Genomic DNA, 25,780 nt, shown 5'->3' with positions numbered 1-25,780 from the left:
GGCACCGGGCAGGCAACACAGCCTTCGGGACTCTCGCTCTCGGCTGCAAAGAACCCTATCTATCCCCCTAACGATACTATCCCCAACTACTACAACATTTCTTTTAACTCCTCCCACTTGAATGGCCCCCCGCTCCACGGTGCTGTGGCCAGGTTGCTCATCCTCCCCGCAATCCCCGCTCCCATCCTCACAGGGAGTAAGAGCCTCAAACCTGTTGGACAAGAGCAAGGGCTGTGGCTCCTCCAACACTACCTCCTGGATCCCCGTACCTGCCTCACTTCTAGTCACACCATCCTGTCCCTGGCCACGGACTACATCTGAATTAATTAATCTAATTGGTGTGACTACCTCCTGAAACACAGAGTCCAGGTAACTCTCCCCCTCCCTGATGTGTCGCAGTGTTTGAAGCTCGGACTCCAGCTCATCAACACGGAGCCGGAGTTCCTCGAGCAGCCAACACTTACTGCAAATGTGATCACCGTGAGCATCAATGGTGTCCACCAGCTCCCACACATTGCAGCAGTAACACATCACCTGCTCTCCCATTCTATGTAATTAATTAAATTTATTAATATTATTATTTTAAATGATATATTTAAGGGCCCGGGTTTACAAACTGTCCTGCTACACCACAGAGATCTTTTAAAAAGAGAGAAATACTCCCAACCAATCACTTACCTGCTTTGTGGTGATGTCACAACTCAATTACTTTTTACTTCTCTCCCTCTGAGATTGGAGACTGGTGAGGCCTACTCGCGCCTTAGGCTTACCTTAAATACTGCCGCCGCTCAGACTGCTTCCGCCGCCGCTGTGAGGCCTACCCGCGCCTCGGGATTACCTTAGTGCAGTTACAATATAGAATTTTCTATCATAAACTGTTGTTGAAGCAGAAGCCATACATTCTTTTAAAAGGGAATTAGATAGCCTGGATTTTGTGGTCAGCGACAAAGTGACGGTGCTCGCTGTGAAGAAAGCTGCCCACAAAATCTAGCGATCTCTGTGGCGTGGATTTCACCTTTCCTGACGTTAATTTCATTCTGGCGTAACCTATAGAGGACCGCAAATTCCGGACCAATATTTCTGCATGGACTGTTAGTGATGCTGGCAAGGCCACATTTATTGCCTCTGCCCAATTGCCCTGAGACAGCGGTTGTGGGTCGTACTCTTGAATCACAAAAGTCTTCATGTGATGGCGCCTGCCTGATAGTTAGGAAATTCCTGGATATTACCCCAGTGAGGATGAAGGAAAAGTGATATATGTCCAAGTCAGGCTAGTGAGTGACTTGGAGGAAACCATTCCAGAGGATGATGGTCCTGTTGTATTGTGGCTTTTGTCCTTCTCAATGGTAGAGATCATGGGGCTGGGAGATACTGTTGAAGGAATCTTCTGAGTTGCTGCAATGCATCCTGTAGATAGTATGCACTGCAACTTCACTGGTGCTGTAGGGGATGGACATTGAACCCAGTGGCAAGGGTGCTGATCAAGAGGACTGCTTTATCCTGTTTCTATTTTTGACATTTTATGATTCTAATTAGCTTAATTTCTCTCACTATGTATTCCTTTAAAGCTTTTATATATTATGTTCTAATTCTTGCTGCAGAAAAGTATTTAAGAACATAAGAAATAGAAGCAGGAGTAGGCCATTTGTCCTGTAAATAATAATTTACTTAATATTATTTAATAATTTACCAAGGAGGAGACGATCAATTATTAAGTCTGGAGTGGAGCCAGAGGGTCACAGAGGTAAGTTGTGACACTATTTTCATTGCGACCAGCATAGATTCCAAACTAAATATTTATTCCCCACTCTCCCCTATTGTACTTTGGACTCGGTTTTGATTTTTCTGGCTTTCGGTCATTTCTCAAATAATTAAAATAAAGAGTACATGTTAAAGCCTATTTCAGTTAGAGTTGTAATTCTGGTACTAGATTTTGGCATGATATTGCAATAGCTTGTGTTAATGAGATAACCCAAGGACTACAAATCACGTGAACAAAACAAGGAGTTAGAAAAGGACAAATCCTAGCAAGCAAAGTCTTGTTTTTTTAAAGAAATAATACCAGGATTAGAACAAGATTTTTTAAAAAGCAGAAAGCATTTAGCAGAACAAGATAGAAAGGGAGACTGGCTTCTGTGCAGGTTAATTTTCTATTCACCTCGCCTAGAGCTTTGTATGGTACCTCCTTTGGACAGTCTCTCAGTGGAGCTAATTACAGTGCCTGTGTTACTATTTAAACTTCATTTAACATTCCCTTTTAAACTGCTGTGGGAATTTTAGGTATTGATTTTAAACAACTTAATCCCAAAGCTTCGAAGTTTATGGGCCATCAACATGCTTGCCATGTAGCCCCAAACTAAAGAGGAGGATTCAATTCCATTCCGCATGCATTTTAGGCTTTTGGGTAAATCATTTAGAACCTTCTGAAAATGTTAACATTTTATACTAGCTTAGATAAAATAAACATTGCTAGACTGTTTTAGTAAATGCAGGTTGTTCTGGACTTATGGACCATTTTATATGCAGATAGCACCCTCTGGTGGTGGTTATGTATTAGCAGTGTTTGTGTGGGAGGAGAGGTCATTTGACCTTTCTACCTTTCTTCCTGTGTGAGAGGTCATTTGACCTTTCTACCTTTCTTCCTATGTGAGTGGTCATTTGACCTTTCTACCTTTCTTCCTGTGTGACCCAGGAAGTGGAATTCCAGGAAGAACCTGGCTTGAGTAATGGAGAATTCCATGAGGGATTTGTAATCCAATGTAATCTGATCTTTTATGTTAGGCCAAGCGCAATATCTGTGAGTATCTTTGTTTGTTAGCATAATAGCAACGTTGTCAGAGTAGTATTTTGATAACACTATGTTTATAAAAGGTTAATATTTGATAGTTACAGAAGTGAGTCCAAATGTTAGTTAATTATATAATTAGTCTATTCTACTGTTGTAAATATGTTTATATCTTATGTAATATCGAATGTATAGTACTCAGTTTATGTACAAAACATACTGGCCTAGAAATTGAGTGGGGTTAGCGCCCAATTAGAGGCGCTAGAGGGCCTTGCGCCGGAATTATAGCCACTTCGGAAATTGATTTGGGCCCTACCATTGGCGTTAGCCGGTAGCGCTGCGCCGGCACCGATGACGTCATCGGTGTGCGCAGCATCCCGGTTGCCGTGGTAACGCGGCCGGACGCCGAAATTCAGTTGCGGCCGCCTTGCCCGTGGCAGCCGCAACCAACGATTTTTCAAAAGTTTCTTGCTGGACTTAGCGCCGGCGCATTAAGGTGGCGCGGCGGCCGGCCGCTTTCCCGGCGGCCGCCTGCCCGCACCTCCCTCCCCAGACTCCTCCACCACCCCCCCGCGGCACAGATGTGTGTGGGCCTCGAGCCCGGCATTTCTCCGAGGTGCCGGGCTCATTTTTCGTGCGATTCCACCGGCCAGCGGTCGGCTGCAGGCAGCTCCTCCTTAACAGAAGGAGGAGGCCTGCAGTACCCCAGCCTGCCGCACCGCATCGGGTGCCGCAGCGGGGGATTAGCGCCGCAATCCTGCATTCAGCGCCCATTGCGAGGCGCTGACACCCTCCATTAGCGCCCGCAGCCATCTGGGCGCGGCGCAGCTGAATTTTTGGCGGGCGCAGCGGCAATTAACGGCGCTAAATTTCGGGCGCTACAGCCCTGGCGGAGGCAAACTCAATTTCCAGGCCACTTTGTCTTTGTTTACAGTTTCACAAATTTGTTCAAGTAAAGCTTCAAAACAGCAAACGGCTTCACGAGGAATTATTTTGAACAAGTGTTTAACTTGCTGGATAACTAGATAGGAGCACGTCTAGCGAGGCCAGTACACAGGTCTAGAAATTGCATTACACTGGATCATTGACCTGAAATGTTAACTCTGTTTCTCTCTCCACGGATGCTGCCTGACCTGTTGTGTATTTCCAGCATTTTCTGTTTTTATTTCAGATTTCCAGCATCCGCAGTATTTTGCTCTTGTAACAGGCACTTTTTCCAGTCAGGTTTATATAACTTTGTAATAAGAACCTCAAATCTACTTAAATATACAACAATTTAATTAGGCAGATAAATTTACTTTTAATCTGCATTACACTACTATTACTCTGCAGACATCCTATTTTTTTTTACATAATAACATCTTAAATGATGTCTAATTTAACACACATTTTCAAGCAGTATCAGAAGCTCTTGTTACACTCAGTTAATGCTCTAACATAGAGAGGAAGAAGGAAGCCCACTTGTGCCGCTGGTTTTAAGCCTCAAGATTTAGGTAGGAGCTTTTCTCTCAGTGGGAGGGCAGATTTTATGTGCTCCAACCAAAAAGAGGAGAGTCTCTACACCCGATTTCTCCTATGTGTAATACTTCAAGGAACTATAGTCAACTTTCTTCAACTAACAGCTGTACCATATGACTCACAAATTCACCTCTAATGAGTTAATCTGCTGAAAACACCAAACATTTGCATAACAATGGGCAAAACAGCACTAATAGTGGTACCTGGAGTGATGAGATGCAGGCGGAGTCTGTAATTCTCTACCCAATGAATTAACAACCTAAGCCATGATGTTCTGCTGTGTTTTCCCCCAGGAGTACAAATCAGACAGAGATTATGCAGTTCCTATCAGACAGCTCCAGAGCAGCATTGGCAGAGGTTTGAGAATAGATCATCTGCTTGTGGGTGATTCATGGCATTTGGAGACATTGGCCGCGATTTTGCTAACCTCGGCGGGTCCGTGGCAGACAACATTGGTGGCGGGTCCCGCCCCCGCTGCTGGCTCCATCCCACTCTGTGAAATTACTTTCCATTGATGGGGTTTTTTAAGCCCACCCAGCGCGTTTCCCGGCCAATTAGAGGAAGCGGGCCTGGTGACTTAATTTGATGACATGTCATCAGCCGATTTCCTTAAAGGGACCATGTCCAAATTCATTTTGACATTTGTGCTGTCAATGTTCTATAGCATTGAGGTGCTGCAAATGCAGACAATGATGGCGGTTAGGATCAGATCAGCCATGATCTTATTGAATGGCGGAGCAGGCTAGAGGGGCCGATTGGCTTACTCCTGCTCCTATTTCTTATGTTCTTATGTTCTAAAGGCACAGGGCTGCACCCAGGCTCTCCCATGAGCTGGTCCTGTGTAACGAGACAGGATTAATTAAAAATGTCCTAGTAAAGGATCCCCTTGGAATGAGTGACCATAACATGGTTGAATTCCATATTCAATTAGAGGCTGAGAAGGTTGGATCTCAAACAAGCATGCTAAGCTTGAATAAAGGAGACTATGAAGGTATGAGAGTGGATTTGAGTAGAGTGGATTGGGAAAATAGATTAAAGGGTAAGACGATACAAGATCAGTGGTGTACATTTAAGGAGTTATTTTACAACTTCCAAAAAATATATATTCCACTGAGAAGAAAAGGGTGTAAAAGAAAAGACAGCCATCCGTGGCTGGGTAAAGAAATTAAGGATAGTATTCGACTAAAAACAAGGGCATATAAGGTAGCCAAATCTAGTGGGAGGATAGAGGATTGGGAAAACTATAAAAGACAGCAAAAAATAACAAAAAGATTGATTAAGAAAGGGAAGATAGATTATGAAAGTAAATTAGCAAAAAATATAAAAACAGATAGTAAGAGTTTTTATAGTTATATAAAAAGAAAAAGGGTGGCTAAAGTAAATGTTGGTCCCTTAGAGGATGAGACTGGGAAATTAATGGTGGGAAATATGGAGATGGCAAAAACACTGAATGAATATTTTGTATCAGTCTTTACAGTAGAAGACATTAAGAATATCCCAACACTGGACAAACAGGGGGCTATGGGGGGGAGGAGCTAAACACGATCAAAATCACTAAAGAAGTGGTACTCGGTAAGATAATGGGACTCAAGGCGGATAAATCACCTGGACCTGATGGCTTACATCCTAGGGTCTTGAGGGAAGTGGTGGTAGGGATTGTGGATGCATTGGTAATAATTTTCCAAAACTCCCTGGACTCAGCAAAGGTCCCGGCAGACTGGAAAACTGCTAATGTAACACCCTTATTTAAAAAGGGCAGTATACAGAAGGCTGGAAACTATAGGCCGGTTAGCCTAACATCTGTGGTAGGTAAAATTTTGGAGTCCATTATTAAGGAGACAGTAACAGGACATTTGGATAATCATAATTTAATAGGACAAAGTCAGCATGGTTTTATGAAGGGGAAGTCATGTTGGACAAATTTGCTGGAGTTCTTTGTGGAAGTAACATATAGGGTGGATAAAGGGGAACCAGTGGACGTAGTGTATTTAGACTTCCAAAAGGCATTTGACAAGGTGCCACACAAAAGATTATTGCTTAAGATAAAAAATCACGGGATTGGGGGTAATATTCTGGCATGGATAGAGGATTGGCTATCTAACAGAAGGCAGAGAGTTGGGATAAATGGTTCATTCTCAGAATGACAATCAGTAACTAGTGGTGTTCCGCAGGGGTCGGTGCTGGGTCCCCAACTCTTTACAATCTATATTAACGATTTGGAGGAGTGGACCGAGTGTAACATATCAAAGTTTGCAGATGATACTAAGATGGGAGGGAAAGTAATGAGTGAGGAGGACATAAAAAACCTGCAAGGGGACATAGACAGGCTAAGTAAGTGGGCAGAGATTTGGCAGATGGAATACAATACTGGAAAGTGTAAGGTTATGCACTTTGGCAGGAAAAATCGTAGAGCAAGCTATTATCTTAATGGCAAGAAACTGGAAAGTACTGAAGTACAAAGGGATCTGGGGGTCCTGGTGCACGAAACTCAAAAGGTTAGTATGCAGGTGCAGCAAGTGATTAAGAAGGCCAATGGAATGTTGGCTTTCATTGCTAGGGGGATAGAATATAAAAATAGGGAGGTATTGCTTCAGTTGTACAAGGTATTGGTGAGACCGCACCTGGAATACTGCATACAGTTTTGGTGTCCATACTTAAGAAAAGACATACTTGCTCTCGAGTCAGTACAAAGAAGGTTCACTCGGTTAATCCCGGGGATGAGGGGATGGACATATGAGGAGAGGTTGAGTAGATTGGGACTCTACTCATTGGAGTTCAGAAGAATGAGAGGCGATCTTATTGAAACATATAAGATTGTGAAGGGGTTGGATCGGGTGGATGCGGGGAGGATGTTCCCGATGATGGGTGAAACTAGAAATAGGGGGCATAGTCTTAGAATAAGGGGCTGCTCTTTCAAAACTGAGATGAGGAGGAACTACTTCACTCAGAGGGTGGTAGGTCCATGGAATATGCTGCCCCAAAAAGCTGTAGAAGCTACATCATTACATAAATTTAAAACAGAAATAGACAGTTTCCTAGAAGTAAAAGGAATAAAGGGTTACGGGGAGCGGGCAGGAATTTGGACATGAGTCTAGGTTCGGATCGGACATGGCCCTGTGGGTAGCGGAGCGGGCCCAGGGGCCGTGTAGCCTGATCCTGCTCCTATTTTGTGTGTCTAATTCTGTTAGATTCAGGTGATGGTTCTGTGATAGTAGATTGGCAGTTAGGATCAGATCAGCCATGATCTTATTAAATGGCAGAGCAGGCTCGAGGGGCCGATTGGCCTACTCCTGCTCCTATTTCTTATGTTCTTATGACTCCCTCCATATGCTTATGGAGCCTGGGTGCACATTGCAGAGGAAGGCACATGCAGGGATGTGGTCAGGAGGACCTGGGTACAGTGCCACAAACATTTCAATTGACAGTAAACAAGCCACTAATCATTTAAATTGGCTCCCCCGCCACTGCCTGTCGGGTCTGTTCAGCGCTGGCATACCTGACATCGGGAAAGGCAAGTGTACTCGATTTGACAGTGGATTCCCCACCTGTTGTCAATCAATTCACATTTAACTACTGACCTGCCACCGATCCCATGCGCTGATCACTGATAAAATTCCAGCCCAAGAGAGGGAACAAGAATGAAAATACTTACATTAGAAAAATCAACATAACAAGGGTAACTTTAATGTAATTTGCCCGGCGGGACCCAGTTTCAATGGAAACTAAAACCGGGCGTGCAAAACTGATGGCTGATCTGATCCCACTGGGTGGGTTAAGTTAAAATGACCCTATAAACTGCTTTGTTCTGACTGGATAATGACAGCATTTGGGATATTACCAATATAATCTTGCATGAGAATAGAAAATGTTATACGATTAAATTGTTCTTGCCAAATTTCAGCAGCATTGTGAATTTGTCATTAGGACAAGAATGGTCACTTTTAAAGTCAATGCTTGCTTTATTTTTGACCAGATGAATTGTCAATGTTACAGTTACACAATTGAGGGAAAGACAGAATCTGCTTTTATGCTAGGATTTATTGATTGGAACATCATAAAATTTAATTGATACACTTATTTTAAATAGGCTAATGCCTCCTTTAAAATAACAGAGGTATCCTGCCATACGAATGGCTTAATGCGATTGTTTGCTATTATTGCCAATACTAATTTCTAGCCTATGGAGAAAAATTGCATTGTACAATATTACTGTAGGGATGCTTAATGCATTTGTGTGGAATTTTGTTAGAGGTCTGAAGTGTTAAACTGCCTCAAATCGCTGTTGCCTGTTTATCACAGTTTCTTGGCTTGCTTCAAATAGCTTATGTACTAAGTAAACAGAGTTTAAACTCTATTTATGATTGGAAATCTAATCTTGGTATTGATTTTGGTGTTTCAATTTTTCAAAGTTGTATGCTCCAATTTGCAGACATCAACTTGATTGAAAATTGGTAAAATAGTGCATGAAGTCTTCTCACCCACTCTGAGGTAATACAAGATACTAAAAAAAACTAGTGTATATAGCAGAATACATTCTCAAAGTATTATGTAAAATGCACACATCGCTCAAACTAGGTTTTTTCACCTATCACTTCCCAAAGATCTCCTCAATTTGCTTCTTGAGAGACCAAAATATAAAATGAATTATGTTGTTTTAATTAAAATTCTAGAAGCTATGATATTTCCCAGCCTGTATTATTGTGCCATCCATTTCAAGTGGGGGAAGAGGGTAATTTTAGCTTAATCTGCTCAGTGGGAATATTGCAGTTTAGATACTTGGGTGGCTCTCCCGCTCATCCATCATAACTTTGGCAGAAGAGCCTCGGAAATCTCGGGAAAATAGCATAAACAGCATTTACACAGGGTATCCGTGGCTCTTCCATTGAAGTTATGCCGAATAATCGGGAGAATGCCCATGAAAATTCACCCCCTTGATGTATTGCATTCATGTTAACAATTGAGATTTAAAGATTTGGGGGCTTTTAAATATTGGTAGCAGTGGCAATAGAGTGGATGATTCCAGCTCTTGCATCAAACCAAATGGGCTTGTATTAGTTCAAATCAAAATAAATGATACCTCAAACATCGCCTAGTTTTGATTCATTCTTAATAAGATGGATGCTGACTTTATAATGTAATACGTGAAAGAAGGTGCTGAAATTAGCTGTTTTATGCAAGTTCTTTTTCACTAAATCATTTTATTAGTGTATTTCTGACGTTCTGAGATGTGCTTGTACTTTTGGTAATAGGCGTTACTCTCCTATCTGGATCCTCCTAATCCATGGAGTATTTATATTTTGTTGGTCAAGTAATAAATGCTGACCATATGGTTTGCTGCTTTTCTGAAACTTGACAGATATGTACAGAATGATTGATAAACTTAAATTTGGGTAGACCAGGAATATGTTAGCACAGCTAAATAAAAGAAATTGATCAATGCGCAATTATACAAAGCAACAGCAAGTTTGCTTGTAAAACCACAGCCCTTTGTTAAACTGAATGGCCTAGTTAGTTAAAACTAAAATAAGAACATAAGAGCATACATAAGACGTAGGAGCAAGAGTAGGTCATTTGGCCCCTCGAGCCTGCTCCGCCATTCAATAAGATCATGGCTGATCTGATCTTGGCCTCAACTCCACTTCCCTGCCCGCTCCCCATAACCCTTGACTCCCTTATCGTTCAAAAATCTGTCTATCTCCACCTTAAATATATTTAATGACCCAGCCTCCACAGCTCTCTGGGGAAGAGAATTCCAAAGATTCACGAACCTCTGAGAGAAGAAATTCCTCCTCATTTCCAATTAAAAAGGGTTTCCCCTTATTCTGAAATTATGCCCCCTAGTTTTAGATTCCCCACAAGGTCAAGCACCTTCAGAATCTTATATGTTTCAATAAGATCCCATCTCATTCTTCTAAACTCCAATGAGTATAGGTCCAACCTATTCAACCTTTCTTCATAAGACAACCCCTTCATCTCCTGAATCAACCTTGTGAACCTTCTCTGAATTGCCTCCAATGCAAGTATACCCTTCCTTAAATAAGGAGACCAAAACTGTACGCAGTACTCCAGGTGTCGTCTCACCAACGCCCTATACAGTTGTAACAGGGCTTCCCTACTTTTATACTCCATTCCCTTTGCAACAAAGGCTAACATTCCATTTGCCTTCCTAATTACTTGCTGTCCCTTCATGCTAACTTTTTGTGAATCATGTACAAGGACCCCCAGATCCCTCTGTGCCTCAGCATTTTGTAATTTCTCCCCATTTAAATAATAATTTGCTTTTTTATTTTTCCTACCAAAGTGGATAACCTCACATTTTCCCACATTAAACTCCATCTGCCAATCTGCCAGATTTTTACCCACTCACTTAGCCTATCTATATTCATTTGGAGATTCTTTGCATCGCCCACACAATTTGCTTCCCCACCTATATTTGTATCATCAGCAAATTTGGCTACATTACACTCAGTCTCTTCATCCAAGTCATTAATATAGATTGTAAATAGTTGAGGCCCCAGCACTGATTCCTGCGGCACCCCACTAGTTACAGTTTGCCAACCTGAAAATGACCCATTTATCCCGGCTCTCTGTTTTCTGTTAGTTAGCCAATCCTCTATCCATGCTAATATATTACCCCCAACCCCGTTAGCTCTTATCTTGTATAGTAACCCTTTATGTGGCACCTTATCGAATGCCTTCTGGAAATGCAAATACACGACATCTACTGGTTCCCCTTTATCCACCCTGCTCGTTACATCCTCAATGAACGCCAGCAAATTTGTCAAACATGATTTCCTTTTCATAAAATCATGCTGACTCTGCTTGACTATATTATGATTTTTCTAAATGTCCTGCTATCACTTCCTTAATGATGGACTCCAGCATTTTTCCCTAACTGGTCGATAGTTGCCTGCTTTCTGTCTCCCTCCTTTCTTAAATAGGGGCATTATATTTGTGTTTTTCCAGTCTGCTGGGACCTCTCCAGAATCCAGGGAATTTTGGTAGATTACAACCAATGCATCCACTATCTCTGCAGCCACCTCTTTTAAGACTCTAGGATGCATGCCATCGGGTCCAGGGAACTTGTCCACCTTTAATCCCATTAATTTGCCTTGTACTTTCTCTCGAGTGATAGTGATTGTTTTAAATCTCCCCCCTGACCCCAATAGCCCCTTGATTATCCATTATTGGGCTATTAGTGTCTTCTACCATGAAGACCGATACAAAATATTTGTTCAAAGTCTCCACCATTTCCCTGTTTCCCATTATTAATTCTCCAGACTCATCCTCTAGGGGACCAACATTTACTTTAGCTACTCTCTTCCTTTTTATATCCCTGTAGAAGCTCTTACTATCTGTTTTTATATTTCTTGCTAGCTTACTCTCATACGCTAGCTTCTCTCTCTATCATTTTTTTAGGGTTCAAAATTATTATTAAAACAGTAATAGAGAGTCTTTTGCTGTACAATACCCCAGGTTGCAAAAGCATGGAAGATTGACTAATGTGACTTATTTTCTTACACATTCCTAGAAGTAAGTAATAACAACAGAAAATGCTGGAAATACTCAGCAGGCCAGGCAGCATCTGTGGAGCGAGAAACAGAGTTAACATTTCAGGTCTGGGAACCTTCATCAGAACTGGAAAAAGCTGGAGATGTAACAGATATTAAGCAGGTGCAGAGACAGGGGGTGAGGGGGGTAGCGTGGGTGGGAGGAGAGGAAGGAATTGAAGGAACATACTGTGCTTATGTAAGAGGCAGGAAAGATAAAATGTTGCAAATGGGAATAGCAAAATGATACAGCATGAAAAATGGGGGCAAGGGTTACAGTTTGAAATTGTTGAACTCAATGTTGAGTCCAGAAGGCTGTAAAGTGTCTAATCGAAAGATGAGGTGCTGTTCCTCGAGCTTACATTGAGCTTCATTGGAACAATGTAATAGCCCGAGGACAGAGAGCTCAGAGTGGGAGTGAAGCAGAGAATTAAAGTGACAGGCAACTGGAAGCTCAGGTCACCCTTACGGACATAACGGAGGTGTTCCGCAAAGCGGTCACCCAATCTGCGTTTGGTCTCCCCAATGTAGAGGATACCGCATCGTGAGCAGCGAATACAGTATATTAAATTGCAAGAAATACAAGTAAATCGCTGTTTCACCTGGAAGTGGTGTTTGGGGCCCTGGGCAGCGGGAAGGGAGTAAGTAAAATGGCATGTGTTGCATCTCCTGCGCTTGCACGGGAAGGTGCCAGGCGAAGGGGAAGGGCTGTTAGGGGTGATTGAGGAGTGGACCAGGGTGTCGCGGAGGGAGCGGTCCCTTGGGAATGCTGAAAGGGGAGGTGAGGGAAAGATGCATTTGGTGATGGGATCACGTTGGAGGTGGCAGAAATGGTGGAGGATGATCGCTTGAATGTGGAGGCTGGTGGGGTGAAAGGTGAGGACAAGGGGGACCCTATCGTGGTTCTGGGAGGGAGGGGAAGGGGTGAGAGCAGAAGTGTGGGAAATGGAACGGACACGGTCAGTGGCCGTGTCAACCACAGTGGAGGGGAATCCTCGGTTGAGGAAAAAGGAAGACATGTCGGAAGCACTGGTATGGAAAGTGCATCATCAGAACAGACGCGGCGGAGACAGAGAAACTGGGAGAATGGAATAGAGTCCTTACAGGAAGCGGGGTGGGAGGAAGTGTAGTCCAGGTAGCTGTGGGAGTCAGTGGGCTTGCAGTGGATGTTTGTTGAAAGCTGATCACCAGAAATGGAGATGGAGAAGTCAAGGAAGGGAAGAGTCAGAGATGGACCATGTGAAGGTGAGGGAAGGGTGGAAATTGGAAGTAAAGTGAATGAACTTATCTAGTTCAGGGCGTGAGCAGGAAACGGCACCGATACAGTCATCAATGTACTGGAAAAAGAGGTGAGGGAGGGGACCTGAGTAGGACTGGAACAAGGAATGTTCCACATATCCCATGAAAAGGCAGGCACAGCTAGGGCCCATGCGGGTTCCCATAGCAACACCTTTAATTTGGAGGAAGTGAGTGGAGTCAGAGGAGAAGTTGTTCAATGTGAGAACAAGTTCAGCCAGGCAGAGGAGGGTGGTGGTGGATGGGGACTGGTTGGGCCTCTGTTCAGGAAGAAGTGGAGTGCCATCAGGCTGCCCTGGTGCGGGATGGAGGTGTAGAGGGATTGGACGTCCATAGTGAAAAGGAGATGGTTGGGGCCAGAAAACTGGAAACTGTTAAAGTGAAGGAGGGCATCGGAAGAGTCGCGAATGTAGGAGGAAAAATTGGAGTCAAGGTAGGAAGAGCTAGGTTCCATGGGGCAAGAACAGGCTGAAACAATGGGTCTATCAGGGCAGTCCTGTTTGTGGAACTTGGGAAGGAGGTAGAAGTGGGCTGTGCGGGGTTGGGGGACTATGAGGTTGGCGGCCATGGAGGGAAGATCTCCAGAGGAGATGAAGTTATGTAGGGGGTGGTGTGTGGAGTCAGCTTCACCTCTGACTTGTGAGCAGTTTGAATCGCTCCCACTCCCTTGGTTCTAGACCTTGGACTTATTTGGAGGTTGTGATAAAAGTGCAGCAAACAACTGATTTTGGTGCAAGAACTTTGATCTTTATTTGAGAAAGAAAATACAACACAATAATAACACTCTAAAAAAATGGGAAAAACACTTCGACATACACGAGGGAAAAGTTACAGTAGACAAATATCTCACCCCTCCCAATCCCACCTTACTAGCTAAGTTAGGCTATGAAAGGACCAGGGATAATGCTCACCAAAACGACTCCTTGACAGTTGAGCTGGTTCACGGTTTCGGGGTTCGCTGGGTGTGTTGGTTGGTGCCTGCCATACCCCGGTTGGTTGTTTTGTAAGGCCCTTGTTGCCGCGAGGTGTCTGATGGTCACTGAAACTTTTGCTCTGGTTTCTTCTTGTGTGTTGACCTGCTTCCAGAACTGTGTACTTCTTCGAACGCGAATTCCTGAGAACTGCCGAAAACTGTAGCGCTTGTAGAGGACTTGTTGTATCTGTGTAACTGCTGAACTGATCTGCTGAACGAGTCTTTCGAACTTCTTGACTTCTCTGTCTTTAGAAAACAGGCTTTCAATTATACTAATTGGGGCCTCCTAATCTTAAATTGTTTAATCGGTTTCGGGATGGCTTCCAGAGATGTTGAAGTAGTTTAAAAATGTGAGAAGTAGTTTCGGGATGGTTTTCCTGAGCTGTTGAGCTCTTATCTAATTGTAGTGAATTGTCCTCAATCTTTGAGTTTCCTGTGGGGCCTGAGATTCTTTGTAGGTTGGGGAAGTGATTTGTATTATGCATGATTTTGGATGGGTTCTGTGAGGCTGTTCTTCTGTGGGTCTATTGTTAGCATGTAAATTTCTTGATAGGGGCTGAGTGACGTTTACAGTTCCCCCAGACAGTTTGATTATCTCGAATACTCAAACTGTCTACTGCAGAGGTAGATCCCATTTCTTTGTTGCAGCCTTTTTCCCAAAACAAGTCTGTTTCTGACCTTGAATCTCCTAGTTAGGCCCAACATGCCCTTTTATCACTCCTGAAGTTTTAGCAAAGGTCGAAAGCCAATTTTAACATGGTTTTCTTCATTTTGGGGGATCTGTTAATTTTGAGAATCTTACAGTCAGTGTAAGTCTTGGAAACAATAGCTTGATGATTGTTAGTGGGGTCATGGTCCAGGCGGAGGTAGGAGGAGGTGTTGGAGAGTTGGCGTTTAGCTTCCCCACAGTAGAGGTCGGTTCGCCAAACAACAGCACCACCCTTATCAGCGGGCTTAATGATAATGTTAGGGCTGGATTGGAGAGAACGGAGTGCTGCAAGTTCAGAGGGAGGTAGGTTGGAGTGAGGGAGGGGAGCAGCAAAATTGAGACGGCCGATGTCACATCGGCAGTTAGCAATGAAAAGATCTAGAAGTAAGTAATTTGTTACACTCACTTCCTGCCAACCTGACTGCCAAGAATAACTTGACATGGCCCAAAACAATAGATTACAGCATGGCTAGGAAATTGGCTGAGTGGCAGGAGACAGAGAGTAGGGATAATGGGCAGGTACTAAAATTGACAGGATGTGACTAGTGGCTTAACGCAGGGATCTGTGTTGGGGCCTCAACTATTCACAATATTTATTAACAATTTAGATGCTGGCATAGAAAGTCATATATCCAAATTTACCGATGACACAAAGATAGGTGGCATAGTAGGCGGTGTAGATGGAAGTATAAAATTACAAAGGGATATCGATAGATTAAATGAATGGGCAAAACAGTGGCAAATGGATTTCAATGTAAGCAAATGTAGGTCATCCACTTTGGACCTAAGCAGGATAGAACAGGGTACTTTCTAAATGGTGAAAAGCTATATAACAGTGGATGTCCAAAGAGACTTGTGTGTCCAGGTACATAGATCATTAAAATGCCATGAACAGGTACATAAAATAATCAAAATGGCTAATGGAATGCTGGCCTTTATATCTAGAGGACTCGAATACAAAGGGGTAGCAGTTATGTTGCAGCTATACAAAACCCTGGTTAGACCACACCTGGAGTGCTGTGAGCAGTTCTGGGCACCACACCTTAGGAAGGATATATTGGCCTTGGAGGGAGTGCAGCGTAGGTTTACCAGAATGATACCTGTAATTCAACGGTTAAGTTACGAGGAGAGATTACATAAATTAGGGTTGTATTCCCTAGAAATTAGAAGGTTAAGGGTTGATCTGATCAAAGTTTTCAAGATATTAAGGGGAACAGGTAGGGTAGAGAGAGAGAAACTTTTTCCGCTGGTTGGGGATTCTAGGACTAGAGGGCATAGTCTAAAAATTAGAGCCAGACCTTTCAGGAGTGAAATTAGGAAACACTTTTACACACAAAGGGTGGTAGAAGTTTGGAACTCTCTTCTGCAAACAGCAGTTGATGCGAGATCAATTATTAATTTTGAATCGGAGATTGATAGCTTTTTGTTGACCAAAGGCATTAAGGGATATGGGCCAAAGGCGGGTATATGGAGTTAGATTGCAGATCAGCCATGATCTCATTGAATGGTGGAGTAGGCACGAGGGGCTGAATGGCCTACTCCTGTTCCTATGTTCCTACTAGCATGCAAAAGAATAAGGTCAAGTTAGTTTGCTTCACTCTGGTACAATGCCACCTATCTTTGTGTCATCCACATACCTTTTTACTTTATGTTCTTGATTCATTCAGATGATTTCTTTTTATCTGCAATCATGATTGATCCAGTATGAAATGCATACAACCTGAAGATGCCAACAGGTGTAACAACGGAATTAAACCTACATTTGAGGGCTGAAGTAAATCAGAACCCATTTTTAGAGAGACTGACGCTAGGTCATGAGAACCAATGTGATACATTGGACATGGCAAAGCTAATAGTCTGATAGTTCCATTCATGATTACTATAGTTTTACCTTTTTGGTAGAATTGAAAAATATCAGATCATCTTGCAGCAAACTTATCCTTTTTAATACTTCTAGCTATTTGAGGTAACAAAGTTATTGGCCCGGATTTTGCAGTTGGCAGTCCACGAACAGCAGTAGTCGTTCATTATAGTTACACTTGCTCACAGATGGGCTTTTGCTCTGGAAGTTGGGGTAATTAGAAATCCTAAACAGCGCAGTGCCCTCTACAGGGGATCTGGGACCTGTGTGAACAGGGCTCCTTGGCCAATCAGATTAAAGAATCCTTACTGAGGCATGCAGGGCTGAATTTTAGCCTGCAGGAGAGCGAGGCTTTGGGTGCGGGTGGGGGGGTTAAAACCAGCAAAATTGACAGCACGTCAGGAAGCCAGATCCAACCCACCATCTTCCGCATTTCACTCAAGCTCATTCGGCTGCGTGCGTGCAACCCCCTCGGGAGAGGCAGGTTGCCAAGCACCATATGTTAATCACTCAATTAGAGCGATATTTCAACGCACTTTTCAGTTTAACGTCGGGTCCACGGGTTTCCTGAAACTCACCAGTAAAAGCAAGTGGGGTACATAGCAGCAACTGAGAGGGCTGAATCAAGCTCGGGAAAATATGCCAGTAAATACTCAGTACTCACCGCTACTTTTTTACCTGCTAGTGGTAAAAGGTTTGTTCACAATACTTTTGCTGAGAGGTTACTTTCTACACTTTGGAGGTTTGCTCCATCACATTAGGGTGGGTGTCACTTATGTTGCCTTAAATAGGACCTCAGATGATTTGGATGAGAATGTAAAAGGTATGATCAGTAAGTTCGCAGATGACACGAAAATTGGTGGGGTGGTAAATTGTGAGGAGGAAAGCCTCAGGCTACAGGACGATATAAACGGGTTGGTCAGATGGGCGGAAAAGTGGCAAATGGAATTTAACCCTGAAAAGTGCGAGGTGATGCATTTTGGACTTACAAATAAGGCAAGGGAATACACAATGAGTGGTAGGACCCTAGGAAGTACAGAGGGTCAGAGGGACCTTGGTGTACATGTACATAGATCCCTGAAGGCAGCGGAACAGGTAGATAAGGTGGTTAAAAAGGCATATGGGATACTTGCCTTCATTAGCCGAGGCATAGAATATAAGAGCAGGGAGGTTATGATGGAGCTGTACAAAACGCTGGTGAGGCCACAGCTGGAGTACTGTGTGCAGTTCTGGTCGCCTCACTATAGGAAGGATGTGATTGCTTTGGAGAGGGTGCAGAGAAGATTCACCAGGATGTTACCTGGGATGGAGCGCCTCAGCTATGAAGAGAGGCTGGACAGGCTGGGGTTGTTTTCCTTGGAGCAAAGAAGGCTGAGGGGGGACCTGATTGAGGTGTACAAAATGATGAGGGGCATAGATAGGGTAGGTAAAGAGGAACTTTTCCCCTTAGTAGGGGGGTCAATAACAAGGGGGCATAGATTCAGGGTAAGGGGCAGGAGATTTAGAGGGGATTTGAGGAGGAACTTCTTCACCCAGAGGGTGGTTGGAATGTGGAACTCAATGCCTGAAAGGGTGGTAGAGGCAGGAACCCTCACAACATTCAAGAAGCATTTGGATGAGCACTTGAAATGCCATTGCATACAAGGCTATGGACCAAATGCTGGAAAATGGGATTAGACTGGACAGGGATGGATGGGCGGCGCAGACACGATGGGCCGAAGGGCCTCTTTCTGTGCTGTAAAACTCTATGACTCTATGACTCTATGAGGACCAAGATGACCAGCAACAGCTCTAGCAACAGCACCCACTGCCTGCTGGGCACAGACCTGTAGCTGCACAGGAGAGAGGGGAGCAGCAAGCAGAGAGGGGACCAGCAGAGAGGGGACCAGCAGAGAGGTGCAGCTTGCAGGAGGCACGAAACAGGGTCTACAGGCAGAGGCTCAGCTTACTTGACAGCCCTGAACACCAGTGTCTCAGGAGGCTCAGGATGTCACGTCGGGTGGTGGCAGACATCTGCAGCCTCCTAAAGGAAGACCTACTCCCTGCTGGGCCCGGTGGCCATGCATTACCAGTGGCTGTCAAAGTTACCACCGCCCTCAACTGTTTTGCCTCCGAATCCTTCCAAGGCCCTGCCACAGACACATCCAGGATCTCCCAATCTGCTGCCCAAAAATACATTAGACAGGTCACTGATGGCTTGTTTGCCAGGGCTGGCAATTATGTCAACTTTGCCTGCGATGATGCCAGTCAGAATGAACGGGTGCTCGGCTTTGTGCCTGTGGCTGGCTTCCCACAGGCGCAGAGCGCCATCGACTGCACACGTGGCACTCCGGGCACCCCCAGAACAACCAACAGTATTCATCAATTGCCGCAAGAACTTCCACTCCATCAAGGTGCAGCTGGTGTGCAACCACAAGAAGATTTTTATGCAAGTGTGTGCAAGATTCTCAGGCAGCTGCCATGCTTTCATCCTGCGGCAGCCCAAGCTCCGTGATCTCTTCGGACTTGCAAGCAGACTTAAGGGGTGGCTGCTAGTCGATAAGGGATACCCATTGCAAACTTGGCTCATGACGCCGGTCAGAAACATAAGACATAAGCCATATCACGAGCAGATGTGTGATTGAACAGGCCCCCAGCATGCTGAAGATGCACTTCAGGTGCCTGGACAGATCTGGAGGTGCCCTTCAGTACACACCAGCCAGAGTCTCCAGAATGGTTGTGGTTTGCTGTGCTCTGCACAACATTGCGCAACAGCAAGGCTTGGACCTGCTGGAGGAACAAGGTTTCTGGAGGAAGGGACCGAGTGCAACGTATCCAAGTTTGCCGATGATACAAAGATGGGAGGGAAAGCAGTGAGTGAGGAGGACATAAAAAACCTGCAAAAGGACATAGACAGGCTAAGTGAGTGGGCAAAAATTTGGCAGATGGAATATAATGTTGGAAAGTGTGAAGTTATGCACTTTGGCAGAAAAAATCAAAGAGCAAGTTATTATCTAAATGGAGAGAAACTGCAAAGTGCTACAGTACAAAGGGATCTGGGGGTCCTGGTGCATGAAACACAGAAGGTTAGTATGCAGGTACAGCAGGTGATCAGGAAGGCCAATGGAATCTTGGCTTTTATTGCAAGGGGGGTGGAGTATAAAAGCAGGGAAGTCTTGCTGCAGTTATACAGGGTACTGGTGAGGCCACACCTGGAATACTGCGTACAGTTTTGGTTTCCATATTTAAGAAAAGATATACTTGCTCTCGAGGCGGTTCAGAGAAGGTTCACTCGGTTGATTCCGGAGATGAGGGGGTTGACTTATGAGGAAAGGTTGAGTAGGTTGGGTCTCTACTCATTGGAATTCAGAAGAATGAGAGGCGATCTTATCGAAACATATAAGATTGTGAGGGGGCTTGATCGGGTGGATGCGGTGAGGATGTTTCCACTGATGGGTGAGACTAGAACTAGGGGGCATAATCTTAGAATAAGGGGCTGCCCTTTCAAAACTGAGATGAGGAGAAACTTCTTCACTCAGAGGGTAGTAAATCTATGGAATTTGCTACCTCAGAGAGCTGTGGAAGCTGCGACATTAAATAAATTTAAAACGGAGATAGACAGTTTCCTAGCTGATAAGGGAATTAAGGGGTTACGGGGAGAGGGCAGGGAAGTGGACGTCAGTCTAAGTTCGGATCAGCCATGATCCTATTGAATGGCGGAGCAGGCCCGAGGGGCCATATGGCCTATTCCTGCTCCTACTTCTTATGTTCTTATGTTAAACCCCAACACTGAATCCCAACAGCGCTATAATGAATGCCATATCATGACCGGATGTGTGATTGAACAGGCCCCCAGCATGCTGAAAATGCACTTCAGGTGCCTGGACAGATCTGGAGGTGCCCTTCAGTACACACCAGCCAGAGTCTCCAGAATGGTTGTGGTTTGCTGTGCTCTGCACAAAATTGCGCAACAGCAAGGCTTGGACCTGCTGGAGGAACAAGGTGAGGAGCTCCGATCCTCCTTGGATGATTCGGAGGGAGAGGAGGAAGAAAAGAGGAGGAGAAGGAGGGCGATGAGGGCAATGCACCCCCAGCTGCTCACATTGCTGTCTGGGAATCCAGGGATGCCCTTATCAGTGCAAAATTCAATTAGTTTGCACCAGTGGACACATGTCACCAGAAAATACAGCGGCCACTCCCTAGCCCCCTTCCCTCCCAATTGTCACTGAAACAAAGCAGTCCTGCAACCAACCAACCACCCCTTGAACATGCCCCCATTGGTCCCCATCTATTCATGTCTTCACATTCATTATCAAACTTGTTAAATGGCTACTTACCTCCCAGCACCCAAGAATGGACAATATGGGAAAATGGTGAAAAAGAATAATATTTATGTGAGCTAAACAAAGAACAAAGACTTATCAAAACAACATTTTCTCAGACACCCATATGCAAAACCTTGTGCAACTACAAAGTTTTACTCTTCCTTCTTCTGCTACTCCTATGTGGTGCAACCTATGTGGCTTCAGCAGAGGTAGAGGCATGCCGCTCAGATCCCCGCTCTGACTGCTGAGATACTCTTGGCCGACATACTCTAGGTTTTGGAGCCCGTGAGGTCTGCACCAAAAGCTGCTCCACCTGGACTTGTGCAGGGACAGACTCAGCCATCGGGAGCCAAGGCAACATATGGGCTACTGACTGAGAGACAGGCTACGGGTGAGAAGTGGAGTCCCCACTTCAATGACCCCTTTTGCAATCGCCACCCAGGATTACAAATATCTCCAAGATATTCATCGTTCCTCGAACTACTGCTCTCGCTGCATCTTGAGATCCACGCTCAACGCCATGCGGCGCCACATGAACACTCTCGACCTCTCTCTTCAGCAGCACCGACGCACTCTATCTCAAAGCTGTCCGGGTCCACATTTCCATTTCATCCTTTGACTCATCCGACGCTTCAACAAAAAACTTTTTTCCTTCCTTTCCGATGTCAAGGATCGCAAGCTTCAGCAACTCTTGAACACCAACGCCCCTCCAGAACCTTCTTCCCCGTTACTTTCCTCTGACCCCATCCCTTCTTCCAATCTCATCCCCTGCCGTGTTTTCACTATCCCCTCTGACCTTCCCCTCTCTGACCCCGAACGATCAGTCCTCAGCAAAGGCCTGAGCTTCATCCCCTTACTCCCCCACATCAATGAATTTCAAGCTCGGCACGATGTTGAGCTCTTTTTCCGCAGCCTTGGTCTCCATGCCCACTTCTCTGGCCAGGAGTCTTACCCCCGCACGGCTGACCCTTTCTCCCACTTTCAGAATTCTCGTTCTACCTGGACCCCTCCCCCTGGCCTCTTACCCTCTCTAGATCTTTTCATTGCTAACTGCCGCTGTGACATCGGCCGTCTCCATTTCTCTGCTCCCCCCACTCACTCCAACCTACCTCCCTCTGAACTTGCAGCACTCCATTCTCTCAGATCCAACCCCGACATTGTCATTAAACCTGCTGACAAGGGTGGTGCTGTTGTTTGGCGAACTGACCTCTACCTAGCGGAAGCTGAACGCCAACTTTCCGACACCTCCTACCTCCACCTGGACCATGACCCCACTATTGAACATCAAACCACCGTTTCCAAGACTGTCACTGACCTCATCTTCTCTGGAGATCTTCCCCCCGCGGCCATTAACCTCATAGTTTCCCAACCCCACACAGCCCGCTTCTACCTCCTTCCCAAGATCCACAAACAGGACTGCCCTGGTAGACCCATCATTTCAGCCTGTTCTTGCCCCACGGAACTTATCTCTTCCTATCTCAACTCTATCTTTTCTCCCCTTGTCCAGTCTCTTCCCACCTACATCCGCAACTCTTCTGATGCCCTCCGCCGCTTTAACAGTTCCCAGTTTCCTGGCCCCAACCGCCTCCTTTTCACCATGGACGTACAATCCCTCTACACCTCCATCCCCCACCAGGATGGCCTGAGGGTGCTCCGCTTCTTCCTTGAACAGAGGCCCAACCAGTCCCCGTCCACCACCACCCTCCTCCGCCTGGCTGAACTTGTTCTCACATTGAATAACTTCTCCTTTGACTCCACTCATTTCCTCCAAATCAAAGGTGTTGCTATGGGTACCCGCATGGGTCCTAGCTATGCCTGCCTTTTCGTGGGATATGTGGAACACTCTTTGTTCCAGTCCTACTCGGGTCCCCTCCCTCACCTCTTTTTCCGGTACATTGATGACTGTGTGGGTGCCGTTTCCTGCTCTCGCCCTGAACTAGACAATTTCATTCACTTTGCCTCCAATTTCCACCCTTCCCTCACCTACACATGGTCCATCTCCGACTCTTCCCTTCCCTTCCTCGACTTCTCCGTCTCCATCTCTGGGGATAGGTTATTGACCAACATTCACTACAAGCCCACTGACTCCCACAGCTACCTGGACTACAATTCCTCCCACCCCGCTTCCTGTAAGGACTCTATTCCATTCTCCCAGTTTCTCCATCTCCGCCACATCTGCTCCGACGATGCCACCTTCCACACCAGTGCTTCCGACATGTCTTCCTTTTTCCTCAACCGAGGATTTCCCTCTACCGTGGTTGACACGGCCCTCGACCGTGTCCGTTCTATCTCCTGCACTTCTGCCCTCACCCCTGCCCCTCCCTCCCGGAACCACGATAGGGTTCCCCTTGTCCTCACCTTTCACCCCACCAGCCTCCACATTCAACGTATCATCCTCCGCCATTTCCGCCACCTCCAACGTGATACCACCACCAAACGCATCTTCCCCTCCCCTCCCCTTTCAGCATTCCGTAGGGACCGCTCCCTCCGAGACACCCTAGTCCACTCCTCTATCACCCGCAGCACCCCTTCCCCTTCCCCTGGCACCTTCCCGTGCAAGCGCAGGAGATGCAACACCTGCCCTTATACCTCCCACCGTCCAGGGCCCCAAACACCCCTTCCAGGTGAAACAGTGATTTACTTGTACTTCTTGCAATCTAGTATACTGTATTCGCTGCTCACGATGTGGTCTTCTCTACATTGGGGAGACCAAGCGCAGATTGGGTGACCGCTTTGCGGAACACCTGCGTTCAGTCCGTAAGGGTGACCCCGAGCTTCCGGTCGCCTGTCTTTTTAATTCACCGCCCCATTCCCACTCGGACCTCACCGTACTCGGGCTCTTGCATTGTTCCACGGAAACCCAGCATAAGCTCGAGGAACAGCACCTCATCTTCCGATTAGGCACTTTGCAGCCTTCCGGACTCAATATCGAGTTCAACAATTTCAGATCATAACCTCGGCCCCTATTACATTTTTATCTATATTTTTTATCCACACCTTTGTTTTGTGCCCTTCCCCCTTTTTTCTCTCCCACATGGCAGCTGTCTCTCATTCTGCCAGTGCATTTCACACCTAATCTAGAGCCGTCTTTTGTCTCTTTACTAGTCCTATCACCATCTCGTCTCGTTTTGAATACCTCTTAATGTCTCTTCACTTCTCTTTTGTTCTCTCAGCCCCATTTCCCAGCCCCCAAACTGGCCTTTTAATCTGTTTCATTTCCTGTGTTTCTTCAGTCCTGATGAAGGGTTTCAACCTGAAACATTGACTTTATTTCTCTCTCCACGGATGTTGCCTGGCCTGCTGAGTTTTTCCAGCATTTTCTGTTGTTATTCCCAACTTTTTCTGGTGTGTTTAGTGGGTACTTATCATGCAAGTAACCCCAACCTCACGCCATTGCATGTGTTTCAATGCCAAATCTCTCAGCAAAATACCAGTGTAGCGCAGCTTCTGGTGGAGCAGGGCAACTCAGACAGCAACTTCCTGATTTATGCATTTACCTGCGCATGTGCAGTCACTGGAAGGTGCTGCCTGATATATTCTTTACTAACGGTGAGCGCTGATAGCCTCACTGTTATTTCTGCCGCAAAATCCGGGCCATTCATTCTCAGCAAACTAAGAAGAGTAGAATTAATTCTATCAATACAGTCTTTCCTTTTTAGATGCACTTTTTAAAAATCTGCCCTTTTTAATATCATTTACTACTATTTAACCCCATTTACTACTACATTCATACATTAAAATTAATAGTCTCTCCCATTATAGTGCCTCATTAAAACACCCAACTTTATTTTATGTGTATATTGTTAAAATTTGAGACTAGCTGTTGATATGATGAAAGTTTTGGTACCAAGTTACTTTTCATGGATTTTTATTTTCAGATTTATGGAATTGCTGGGTGTATTATGTAAAGCTCTTTGCTTGCTCACACCATTGTCTTGCCTTTCCATTCACTACTCAGACTCTCAGCAGCTCTTCACTGCTTCTAAATAGCTGTTGAATTGAACCACATGGCAACTTTTACAGGGCCTATACTTGGAAGGCTTTGGCCTAGAAATTCACTAGCCTTAGCGCTGCTTTTGAGGCGCTAGAGGGACTAGCGCCAGAGTTATGGCCATTTGAAAAATTGAGTGGGGCCCTAAAGCGGCGTTGCACCGGTAGCGCTGCGCCGGCACCGATGACGTCATCGGTGTGCGCAGCGTCCCGGTTGCCGTGGTAACCCGCCCGAACTCCGAAATTGAGTTGCGGCCGCCTCGCCCGTGGCAGCCGCAAGCAACGTTCTGTAAAAGGTGCCTTGCTGAAGTTAGCGCCGGCGCATTAAGGTCGCGCGGCGGCCGGCCGCTTCCCCGGCGGCCGCCTGCCTGCACCTCCCTCCCCGGACTCTTCCAAGACCCCCCCGCGGCACAGATGCATGTGGGCCGCGAGCCCGGCACTTCTCCGAGGTGCCGGGCTCATTTTTATTCAGCCGTCAACGGCCAGCGGTCGGGTGCAGGCAGCTCCTCCTTAACGGAAGGAGGAGGCCTGCACTTCCCCAGCCTGCCGCACCGCATCGGGCGCCGCAGCGCCGGAACAGCGCCGCAATGGGGCAGGTAGCGCCCATTGGGAGGCGCTGAAACCCTCCAGTAGCGCCGGCAGCTGTTTGGGCGCGGCGCTACTGAATTTTTGGCGCGCGCAGGGGGACTTAGCGCCGGCACTAACTTCCGGCGCTAAAGCCCTGGCTGCGCCAAAACCCAATTTCTAGGCCCTTATGTTTGTCTAACATTTCTAACTTTTGTATTGCTGTCACT

The 25,780-nt window shown here is 45.6% G+C and overlaps 1 protein-coding gene across 1 annotated transcript in view; it reads left to right on the top strand.

Annotated features, from left to right (window-relative positions):
* LOC147120556 (low-density lipoprotein receptor-related protein 1-like) overlaps positions 1-25,780 on the top strand; it is a 2,135,446-nt gene that overhangs the window by 1,800,707 nt on the left and 308,959 nt on the right. The window lies entirely within an intron of this gene.

Source organism: Somniosus microcephalus, chromosome 4 (assembly GCF_052327205.1).
Source record: "Somniosus microcephalus isolate GS21.2 chromosome 4, FLI_Smic_1.0, whole genome shotgun sequence".
NCBI classification, from domain to species: domain Eukaryota; kingdom Metazoa; phylum Chordata; class Chondrichthyes; order Squaliformes; family Somniosidae; genus Somniosus; species Somniosus microcephalus.
The sequence above is the reverse complement of the archived record's forward strand: the minus strand, read 5'-3'. Positions and strand labels throughout refer to the sequence as shown.